The 12728-nt window shown below is 31.3% G+C and overlaps 1 protein-coding gene across 3 annotated transcripts in view; it reads right to left on the bottom strand.

The window, feature by feature from the left end:
- Positions 1 to 12728, bottom strand: part of LOC130901854 (corticotropin-releasing factor-binding protein) — an 88418-nt gene that overhangs the window by 74046 nt on the left and 1644 nt on the right. The window contains exon 2 of one of the 3 annotated variants that reach the window (XM_057813488.1): positions 977 to 1101. The exons of 1 other annotated variant lie outside the window; for it this stretch is intronic. The gene's annotated coding sequence lies outside the window, so the exon portion shown is untranslated. Of the gene's footprint in view, positions 1 to 976; positions 1102 to 5592; positions 6009 to 12728 lie in introns of all 3 variants that reach the window. One more of the 3 variants, XM_057813486.1, reaches the window with a different exon arrangement.

Consider the following 12728-nt stretch of genomic DNA (forward strand, 5'->3'; position numbering starts at 1 on the left):
TTTTGACCTAGCAACGCTAACGCTGCGCTGACTGAGAGCGGGCAATGACCGTTTTTTTACATTAAAAATGTCAAATTTCATGATGGCAATGTCAGATTTAATATATTCGCATCAGTGTTGGCATATCTCAAAACTTATGTAACAACACCCGTAATAAAACAGTGATATTAAATTATTTGGCATTTTATAGTTTGATCAACTAGCAGCGTGTTTATCTATTTTTCAATTTAATTAAGTATAAGTCTGAGTTTTTCAATGGTTTTCGTAGGACATAGGCAGATGATTGCTACTACAGATTCTTGTCCAGTAGTGCACAGATGACAACCAAGATGAACAGCATGATTTACCGTACATTCATGAATCTTCTGAAAAGACGCTAGCCAGCTCAAAATGACAATTATCAATCGGTGAATTATTACATAAAATTAAAGCCAACATCCGTCATTGACTATTTACCAAGTTTAAAATTTATTTTTGCAGTTTGAGTCCGATTCTAAGTGAGCAGTACGTTAAATTATTAATTCGGTCCTTGACAAGCAGGAAATATTTTAAGTGCCTCTGATCATATAAGATAGGTTAAAAAAAGCCAATTTATTGATAAGAATTCATGAAATCATGCCATTGATCTTTAATAAATGTGCAAAATTTTAAATTATTTCGAATTTTTCATTTGATCGAAATAATAAACTGAAAAAATCGTGTTGTATAAAACAAATAGTTCTTGCCTGAACCTTATGATTGTATCCATATCATGTAACGTTTGGTGTAATGCTCTTGTCCCTCCTAAAAAAGTATGAAATGCTCATGTATTGCTACAAGCTGCGATTATGATTTATTTATCTATATGATGGATGATATACTACTTTTTCTTTAAAAATATATACTCAAATTTTTTTGTGGGTGCACTAAGTGCGGTACATCGCGTGTTAATCGAAAATTTGGACATGAGAAAGCTGTGCGCGAGATGTGTGCTCACAATAGAACAAAAACAGCGTCGCGAAGATATTTCCAACGAGTGTTTGGCAATGTTCCACAGAAATGAAGCCAACTTTTTGCGCCGTATCATAACCATGGATGAAATAAGGGTCCATCACTTCACATCTGAAATAAAAGAACAATCAAAACAATGGGCTGAAAAGGACCAGCTCCAAAGGAGACAAAGACCATTCCATCTGCAGGCAAGGTCATGGCGTCGGTTTTTTGGGAGGCGCATGGAATAATTTTCAATGACTATCTTGAAAAAAAAACTATCAACGGCAAGTATTATTGAAATTTATTGTAACGTTTGAACGAAGAAATCAATCAAAAGCGGCCGCCTTCGGCTAATATGAAATTTTTGTTTCATTAAGACACTGCACCCGTTCACGAATTCGTTAATGCAATGGCCAAAATTAATGATTTGAAGTTTGAATTGATACTTTATGCACCCTATTCACCAGATTTCACCGTCTTGGACTATTTTCTGTTTCCAGACTTGAAAAAATGGCTCGGTGATCAAAGATTTCCCAGCAATGAAGAGGTGTTGTCGGCAGTTAATGGCTATTTTGAGAAGCTTGACGATTCTTATTATAAAAATGGCATAGAACTTATTGAACATCGCTTGGAAAGTATATGGAGATAAAAGGAGATTACATTGAAAAATGAATATACTTTTTGTGTTTGTATGTTTTCTTTGTTGGGCCAGGTTCTTCTGAGACCATTCTCGTATATATAGGAGAAGTTATATTTGAATAAATTTCAGTACAGGGAAAATTAAATTTTTATTATACAATATAATTTTTTGATGATTATTTGAATTTGAATACAATTATCTTTGTGATATCGTATTTTGGACAATATGAAATGAAACCAACTCAACCCACTCAACAATTTATTTATATACGCTTGATATCTCAAGCCATTATTAAATTGAGAAAGTTTTAAAGGAAAATGAAATGAATATGTATACTGTATAAATTTGAGATAGTACAGGAGATTTGTACTAGGTATCCATACAAGTGCTCAAGCTATTAATTGTAGGAAATGCGCTGGGAAAAAACTGTCAAGTGTTTCTAAATACAAATAATATAGAGGTTATAAGTCTTGTGAAGCACCTATATATGTAAATTTATTCAATTTTTTATTTCTTTGACCTTCGACCAATATATATATATATATATATATATATATATATATATATATATATATATATATATATATATATATATATATATATATATATATATTAATAACATGAACACATTGGTCAACCTTGAAGGATAAGATAAGATATAAACGTACAACAGAAAATCGTGACCTTAACGGTTATATACGTATATACGTGCTGAAGGCAGTTATAATAGTGGTATTCTTCGGCTCAAATCTATTAATAAATAAGTTGACAACACTGTAGCAAGCTCCTACGTTTTATGTGAAAGAGTTCTTGTAAAGGGTCCTAATTCAAATCTTGGTAATTATCTAAAAATCATCCCCCTCCACCTCCTCCTATAGACTTGGAGTTATGGGGGGTAATAAAGAAAAGTGTACTGAACGCAAAAAAAATTATTCCATTCGTCGGTCATCCCTTGTTAAAAAATAGAAAGGTCTAAAAAATAATAATTTGAAATTTTTGGAATTATGTGTGTTAACAAATTATAAATTTTATTTGAAAATATATAAACACAGCTAAATAGTGAAAATAATATGTGAAAAATATATGAAATCAATTCAGTGGAATTATGAAAAATTCTAATTTTTAATTGATGTATCCATAAGTAATTATTATTCTATCATATAAAAATACATATGGAAAAATTGAAAATTCAATAACTATTTTTTATGGTAAAATAGGGTAAAAAAAGGATCAAGGGGAATGGCGGGGGGTAGTGTTAAAAGAGCACGGAAAGATTTTGTATAGTGTTCTTGAGTAGAACCTAAACTATCCTAACCTAACTTAAAAACAATGACCGACGGTTAATTCCACCTTCCATATATTATAATTACCTCCCTCTAACTCTCTTCTTATTAACTGACATATCATATGTGCAATTTCATGTTAATATTATCATCAATTGAGGTTCGATGAGAATACAGTATTACCATGAGAGCCATACGGTGAATTTATTGTAACGAGTAGAAACTTAAACGTGAACAATTTGACCTATTACTATTGAAATACCCTTTATATAGAAATTAAAAAATACGTGTTTTGTATTCCCATTTGCCAAGAACAATAGATGACGTGATTATTCAGAATAATTCATGTACCTTTTCAGTATTCCTCACACAATTCCCTATTCGTTTTTCGTAACAAACTCAGTAAATTGTACCTTTTTCATTCTAATGAACTCTCCCACACGATCGTATATTTTGGTTCCACATTTACACTCAATTAATCAAACAAAAGTCATATCACGTATTTCAAAAAATTCAATCAATTATTTCGTATACCTACCTACCCTGTTAAAGCTGCCAACATTATGTTAGCAGCTTTTCTGCGACGAAGCAAAAATCTCAGTTCAGAAGTATAATTTGGAAATAAATGAAAAATGTGTAATTGATACAGGTCCATAATGACTTGTCACAAATTTAGCTTAGTGTCGTCCTATGTTAAAGTCATTACAAGCTAAAATCTATTAAAGTGCAGCTTACGATTCAATGATATATGTGTCTTTGCAAACCGGCATTTGCAAAACATAGAAATTAATCAAGACTAATTCGTGATCGAGATACACAAGAATGGGTGACCACATCTGGAAAAATCTTTAATATGAATTGTTTTCAGGAAAACGGGAATTTTGAGTACTATTATTATTGTATAAAAATTTCTAGGTTTACTTATCTTAAGTTATCTTAAGTATATATATATATATATATATATATATATATATATATATATATATAATATATATATATATATATATATATATATATATATATATATGTATGACCTCATAAATTTTGTTGCATGAATTTAGATATACTCTGTCTATAAAAAGTTACATAAATGAAACTCAAAAATTAGTTCTTCGTCTAGGCATCCATTGTATGTACAAATTTGTTATTGTTTCTTATTTAAGGAATAATAAAATGTTTTTATGAAAAAATCAAAATTTATTGAACTTTTTAGAAACAAGTAACTCGATAACCGATTGAGTTATAGGAATAAAGAAAAGTAACTTTTTTTGAAGAATTTAATGCTTTTTAATATTTTTTTTATTATTTCAGTTGTAAGTTCAGCCCAAAAAATGTTTATTTTGATTTAATTAACACAAACAAGTGTAACTAGCGCCCTCTATAAGCAATGTTCAATTAGAGTGCAAATTATGATTCCTCATACCAAAAAATGTAAAAAAAAGAGAAATTGTGAAAACTTGAAAAATTATTGCGAAAATCAAAATTTAAATTTAAACTATGAACACCCCGTATCTGGGAAACTAGCAATATTTGCATAAGGCATGTTGAGCAGAATCATCATATTTTGAGGTCTAGAATCTACAGTTCAGAGATTGGACATTCTTAATGAATCACCCTGTATATATCATTTGGTAGTATGCGGATTCAATATACAAACAAATTTCAATGTATTCTCTTATGCTGAAATATATTATTGAGTATGAGAAAAAAATAAGGGATAGTTTTTGAAAAATGAACAAAACCAATTTATATATGATGTAAAGAGTGATCATTATTTGTATTGTACACTAAGGATTTTACATAGTACAGACATATCTTATAATGCCTAACAAATAAATTAGGGGACATAAAACTGCGAATCTGTTGGTTTCTGTTTATTACTAGAAATACTCCATCTTAACAAGTTTATGATTGTGTTAACAATATTTTCAACTCAATCCTTACTCTTGTCTGATACAAATTATAATTCTACTGTACCGTATGAAATCGATCGTAATTAGGTAAAATGTTCGTTCGTCTTATTCGTCCCACACTGGAGCACCTAACTTCAGTGAGCTTTAAATCAAAAACTAGATAACTACATTTTCTAATGCCTTTAATATTGTTGGAAAAGTATTATTACCAATATCATGGAATGTCCGTCGATAAAATATAAAACTTTTTTGTTTTGTTGTTGGCTCCTTTCGAAAATCATAAATTAATGTAAAAAACTATTGAAACTAGAGAAAAAAAGAATTCAAAAGTGGACTAAAGTCCAGACAATTTCAAATAGCTGTGGATAATTACAATGAGTATGAGTTAAAAATATTGATTTTTTCACACTGCCTAACCACAAACTGATTTTTTGTTGGGATATATTAAATTGGTTTGAAATGGAACTAAGAAATATTTGTACACCGAACTCTGATGTATCTCTCTAAATGACGAACATGATGCCTGGTATTCCTTAAAATTTTTACATACTCCATCAGATAGGTATATTTTTGAGCTAGGTTTCTCATTTCTTATTATTTCACTCACAAGTAGTCTCCCATTCATCAGCAGTTTCTCTGCTTCGAGCCACCAACCACTTTGAGGATGTTTATAGTTTCAGGAATGATTATTTTAAATATTTTCACTTATTCTGGGTATTCTATTCCTTATTGTCAGTTTTAAATGTCTAGTGATTATGAAAAAAAGTATAATAATATCACTTACTTGTTTTAGTACCAAAAGGTAAATGTAGAGAAAGCAACGAGAATGTCTAATCATAATCGTTCAAACTGAAACAACCATATATTTTCGTCTGCACTTCACACAAATGGTACTGGACGTAGGTAATAAATACTAAACACGCTTTTATTAGATTCACTCATATGTATATGTATCTAACCGAACGTTGGATTAATTCAAAATTTTTCTTACTTATTCAGAACAGATTTTAAATGTTGGATATGACTTAATTGTTTTCCAAAATATTCTCCATTGAGGTCAATACACTTTTGCATGTATTTGAAACAACTATAGAAGCATTTTTTCCATTCAAATTAAGGTACTTTCAAAACAAGTGATTTGAACGCATCAACCACTTCTTCAGATGTAGCAAAACGTTGATCTCGCATTTCATTGTTGATCTGCGGAAATAAAAAAAAATCATTGGTTGATATAAAAGGACTGTACAACGGATGACCAATTCGATGTTTTAACTGTTCAAAAACGTTTTACTTTGAACTGCTGTGTGAGAACTATAATAATCGTGGTGGAGAATGATTCGTCTTCTGCGAATGGTTTCCCTGATTTCTCCCACTCTTCTGAGAAAAAGGCTGGTGTAGCAGTCAGACATGACCGCTATACGTTCCTTTAATGGGACGGTTGCGACATGTCTAGTTATTTCGAAAATAAAAGCGACCGTTTGCTTAGAAATGCTTCGTGCGCGAACAGCTTCTATTGGATTTGGCTCGTCTTGAAAAAACCTTACAGTCCATTGTTGTTCAGCTCAGATCCACGATTCGTCGCCTGTTACGATCTTATAGATCGCACCGCGATTAAATTTTTTCGGCATTTCTTTGCACCAATCGATACGAGCTTTTTTGAGCGATTGTTAAACTATACGGTATCCAACGTGTAAAAATTGAAATATTAAATGTATGCGGGTAGAACTAATGCTCAAGTATGCCCCAATTTCAAAGTATGTTACATCAATATCTTGCAATATCAGTTTATGCACAGCATCGATGTTTTCTGGCTGATTTTGGACGCCTTTCACAAAATTCATCCTGTAGCGAAGTTCAACCACAATTGAATTTGGAAACCAGCGGAATACAGTGGATCGAGATGTTTCTTCATCACCAAAAGACGACCCAGTTGATCGACACGTTGCTATTGATTTAATCCGCGCCGAAACTCATAGAATGCCATCGCACAAAAATTTTCGCAAATTAATTCCATTCTTTGATAAAGATGAATGTTCCAAGTATCTGTAAACAACTTGACTATTAAAAATGTCAAACTTTATGATCTTAACGTCAGATTTGATATATTCGCATCAGTGCTGCAATATCTCAAAACTTAAGTAGCAGCCCTCGTCGACCTGTTTTGACCTGGCAACCCTAGCGTTGTGGCTAACTGAGTGCTGCCAATCACTGTCTTTCTTTGCATCATTTTCTTCAAAATGACTTAAAACTGATTAAAAGCAATTTATATCAGCAAATTATTTATAAATAAATGGTTGATGAGCAACGTATTCCTATTTTATTACGTACTCACTCAACCATCACTTAAAATTAATTTCAGCGAAAAAAAAAAAACAGAATCGAGCAGTGGTATCTCAGACAAACGCTAATATAGTAGCACTCAGCCGTGCCCTGCCTTTGATGGTACGCAATTAAACGAACTTTTTATATCATAAGTAAATTTTCCCACAGATTCTCATGTAATGATTGAGCATTAGATGATACGATTATATTGCGAAATAAAATATGGCTTAACATAGAAAATTGAATAAACTATAATTAACAATATTGTGATATACGCTATATAAGAACAGGCATTTATTTTTAATCAATGTGAAAAGTCGAAAAATAATAGTAAAATATCTAAGAATAGAGTAAAATGTACTCCACACTTGTAAAACAGTGACAATAATTTTCTCGTCATTTTATTATATGCTCATTTCAACAATTCTTCACTTTCAATTAGTTCTTCTTTTAGATATAAGTAATATATCCACTTTTAAAACGATTTCTTTATTTTCTATTTTAATATCATCACGCTTGTCATATATTACTGGATTTTATCTACCTACATACACAGTAGGGTGCAAATGAGAGAAATAAATTCGTTATTTTGTAATCTGGCGAATTTATTCTAAAGATGACTTCTTCACTAAAATTTTTAAATAGATATGTAGATGTTGTAATACATTATTTGAGGTGTCTCTAAATCCCTATTTACCCATACCAACATTTCAGAGTAATTGGTGTATGTATTTGTAAAAGAAATTAATAATTTTTTATCATTACAATAAATTGTATTATCCATTAAATACAACGAAACTCAATTAAACGCTCAAATTGTATACCTTCAGCTAAAATACAATGAGAAAGATGTGTCCCGGACGCTTCTCGAACTTTCTCTATAACTTCCGTAGTTATTTGTGCACGTCTCCTCTGAGCTTAATGATAGTTTGTGATCTATTTTGGTACACATTACTTTTCAAGTAACTCTATAAAAATAAATCAAGAGGAGTCAAATCAGGTGACTTAGGTGGCCATTGTATTGTTCATCTTAACTATCCACCGATTTGGAAAGACGCTGCTTAAGTAGTTGTGCACTAAGACAGCGTTGTTTGGAGGCCCACCATCTTACAAAAGCCACAAATCATTTCTATTTGGAAACAACCGGTTCAATTCGGTGAGCAATAAGTTTCGAAGAAATTCTAAATATCAGAGAAAAGTATTTTTTTAAAAAAACATCTTTTATCTTGTTCCATGATAATTCCACAAAATTCAATACGTCTCTCAAAATCATTTTCAATAAGTTCTAGTAGTGAACTCACTTTGTACGGATGCCATTTTTCAGCTTTCTAAAACTGTTGAATAGTCTATGTCATTATCTAATCCCCAACAAAAAATTCAGATGACATAAAACTGCACTTCTATTTTATTTGCTGATTTTTATTTTCGTGTTAACAATATTTTCACCTCAATCCTCACTCTAATCTTATGAATGTTAAATTCTACTGGGCCCTTTGAAGCAATACCGGTTGAGTCAAGAATTGGTTTACATTTTATATCAAAAAGGAAGCTTGACAAAAATGTCCATCCTATATATAAGCAACTGATATATTGAGCATTAAACTGAATTCAATTCATTAAACAATCTCTAGAGCAATTTCTCGATACAATTTATTATAAAAATAACAAGGCGTTATTCCAAAATTTTCCATTTCCTTAATAGAAAATCTATTGGCTATCAGAAAAATCCAAATGTAATGGATAAAAAAGAATAGATCACTTCTTATTGAAACCTGAAAGTAATATCTAACCAATGAAAAATTCTAATCTAATCCGTCTACTTATATTTGATTTGCATGAAGAATTAGTTCAGCTGGCATTTCTTTATATAGAAAATATCAAACTCATCTTAGATTGTTTATTAGAAACCGTCGAATTTATTATAAAATTGATTGGTATTCACATTTTTAAAAATCCTCCTACACTGTTAATGAATTCAATAAATTACTAAATGCCAAAAATTCCACCAAGCACTGTTCATGTGAGTTCTCACCCCGTTTCCTCAATGAGAGGTATTAAAGAATTGCAACCGCAAAACTGATATACCGTGGCGAATTTTAAAAAAGGATTTAGGAAATTAAGTTGTCGCCAAAGAACACATTCGTTTAGTTGAAAAAAGCGACTACTTATTTCAAAGAAGTTGCACCTTTATTTGCATTGAATAAAATGTTCTCTTGGTTTCGACAGTGGCAGTCCGCAGTGTTGTATTTGATGTATGTTATTCGTAATTGTATTAGTTCAGTTTGTGATTTTTAGTTCTATTTTAATGCTTTTTTATTATTGTTGAGTATTCAAGTGTTGGCTTTTTGGTGACTGGTCAATCGAAAGATTTACATGTCCAATGTCAGAGTTATGTTAAATATGTTTGAGCTCCCAGAGAGGACATGGAGATCAGTCAGAAAATGCTATTATTCACGGATGAAACAATTGACTTGATTCCATATTCTTCCATTTTTCTATTCATTAGTGTGTGATTCTAAAAATTATGTCGTGAATACACTTTGCTTAAGGCGGAAACGAGTAATTATTCTTCATGCTGGCAGTAAAAATGGTTTTGTACCTAATGCACTGCTTTCAACCGCTCAAAACAATACCAAGTATTCCGTAACCATTGCTAAAAATAACACACCTCATAATTCTCGAATATTAAACAAAATATTAGTCTCGAGAACCACAAGAGTTTGGGAAACTTACTAAACAAACTAATTCAATTTAGATTGAAAAATTACAAAACATTTTACAAAATTCACTAGAAAATTTGATTAGCAATATCACTATATAATTTTGTAATTTCAGTCAAAGATTAATCATAAGGATATTCAGTAAATTTACTATGCAATGTTGTAACCTCATCACTCAATTAACTTGAGCTCAATTTGAAAAACAAAATATATTTTTTTATTCTACAAAATATCTGTTTCTAATAAGGTATTATGATATATTTGTGATATCTTCCGGGTTTTATTTTTACGAGTACATAGAATCCCCGTCTTCTTCTAAATCAGAAACTCACTAAATTTATTTGAAAATAAAAGACTTCAGTGTTTTAGACTGAAGCATAAATATTTACAACACATTTTTTTGTAATTTTACAATAAAACATAGTAAATCAAAATCTAGAAAATCTAGAACATTGTTATTGAAAAATTATAAGCAGTTGAGTATAATTACTTTCCAAGTGAGATTTATATTGAAAAATCTTGAAACTACACCTCTCTCTCAGTAAATTTTCTCAATTGTATAAGAAAATCACTTAAATTGAATTATAATTTGAATTCACACACACTGATTAGTTACTTTAGCCATCATTATGTTTCGCGAAACAATTGTAATTTTACAAAAATAGTGTACACTACTCATAAAGTTATCATTGGCAAGATTTCTGAGATAAGATACATACTACCCCCTTTTATTATGTGTTCAATCACGCATGTCGACAGGGATAACGTATATCAACGATTCCAATACCGAAATTCAGATTAATACGTAGGTAATTTTTTTTCAGTATTTACTGAAGAATTATATAAAATTACTCGTATACTGTAAAACAGAAATTAAACGTAAAATCTACAACTTCTTCCATTTGATGAAACGCATCAAATAAAGTTTGAATGCGAATAATCTAAATTTTATATTTGCTCTTTAACAAAAATTGGAATTTAAAATTCGAGACAGTTATCCAATAAAATCTAAATTGGCGGAGTAATTTTTTAATAACTTTTATAATCCGTTCAAATAGAATTCCAGTACAAATATTCTATAATTTTTAATTATTGTCATTATAATAAAACAACTTATTTATTTTGAAAATGGGCGCTGCTAAAAAGGGTAGAATGCTTTCTCATTTTTTTTTTTCATTCAAATAAGAATAGAACTAATATATTATAACCAACTTAAATGGGCATGGAGAAATGGAAACCACCCAGGTAGCAGAGGTATCTGACGTGTCAAATTTAAATTTCAAATCGAATCTTACTGTTAATATCCCTAATAGTCTTACTATAATTTTTTTAACATGATGTGAAATATAAGAAACGAATTCCAACAGGGGTGCTGATGAATATGTAGGACTCCCACTAAACACACATTTTATCTCATCTCCGTCCAACCAGAAACTGGTTACTATTATTCCTAGCCGGTAGGTCTGTCCGGTTATATCTAATTATTCCGCTCTTCCGTTGTGTATTATATTATCATGTCAGACAGCCATCAGTATTATCAGGAATAATGACTCCAGTGGGTTCGCCATCATCTGGCTTTTGTTTACAATACGTACAATAAGGTGTCTGTACATCCTTCAATTTTTGAAAATACCGTTTGAAGTAGTATCCCGGAAATTCCTTTCATTCCACGGTGGAAGATCCTTTATTAGTCGTCACGTCCACTCATCTGATTTTTCATTGGTCCACCTTTGTTGCTACGTCTGTATTGTTCCAGCACTCACCTTCGATGGTGGTCCTATCGTCCAATATCTGAGCTGCTTCTTTATACCCTCTTATCCTCAAAAGCGGGATCATATCCGCTGTCACTGAACAGCCTATGCAGATACAGTCTAGTAGAAGCTAGCAATCCTCAGTGCACTTTGCCTCTGTGTGTTTTCAGCTGTCTTCCATACATGGGGCTATAGGAACATCTTCGTATCTGGGAACATCCCCAGATACTTTACTTCGCATCTGGATTCAATTCTCAATCCTCACTAGCAGTCTCGCCTGTATTCATTTCCTCGTGAGATCCGTCAGCAAAGTTTTTTTTGTAGCGAGTCCGTGATCTCGATCCATCCCCCTACTAGTCTCATTGTCTGATTCAAGTTCAAATGTAAGGTCGAAATCATTAAAAGAACTTGAGGACCTTTTCACAACTCGTATATTTTAATAATAATGAATTGTATCTCTGATAGCTTATAATACGCCGATATTACTAAATTATTACACAGCTGCGCTTATTCTACAGACCGTTCTGTAATCATTACTACCACATCCAGAGCGTAAGTAACGAGAAGTGCGCCGAGGAGCAACTCTAATCTGAGCAAACTATCGTTTAGACCATTCCATAAATCCGGTATTGCTATAAATACAAGACATGAATATTTAAATGATTTTTATGTCATATGTGATAATGTAATTGTCAATATAAATATTAGCCATCATATAAACATTGTACAAAATGTGGAGTATAAGAAAAAAGTTATTTTACGGGGCCCACAGAATTGTTTTTTCATATCTATTAACTGTAAAATCACACAGAGTATTTTTGGTTGCGCCTCTTTCCATAATGTGTAAAGGGTGTCCCAATTTAAAGAAATAACCTGAAAGTTGATTCCATTAAACGACAACATTGTCATAGTTGTACATATGGATAAAAGATAACAAAGTTACAATTAGCACGTAATAAAATGATCAAATTCAATTATTTAAATCCAGCAAGTGCCCATAATGTTGTTTTCGACATTCGTTTCAAACATATCAAATCATTTGAGGCGAAATTCACTCCGACTCATTTCTTATTCGTGCTATTACCTCTTCACTTTTCAGTACCCCCATAATTTGATGTCTGAGATAA

This window comes from Diorhabda carinulata, chromosome X, assembly GCF_026250575.1.
Source record: "Diorhabda carinulata isolate Delta chromosome X, icDioCari1.1, whole genome shotgun sequence".
Taxonomy (NCBI): Eukaryota; Metazoa; Arthropoda; class Insecta; order Coleoptera; family Chrysomelidae; genus Diorhabda; species Diorhabda carinulata.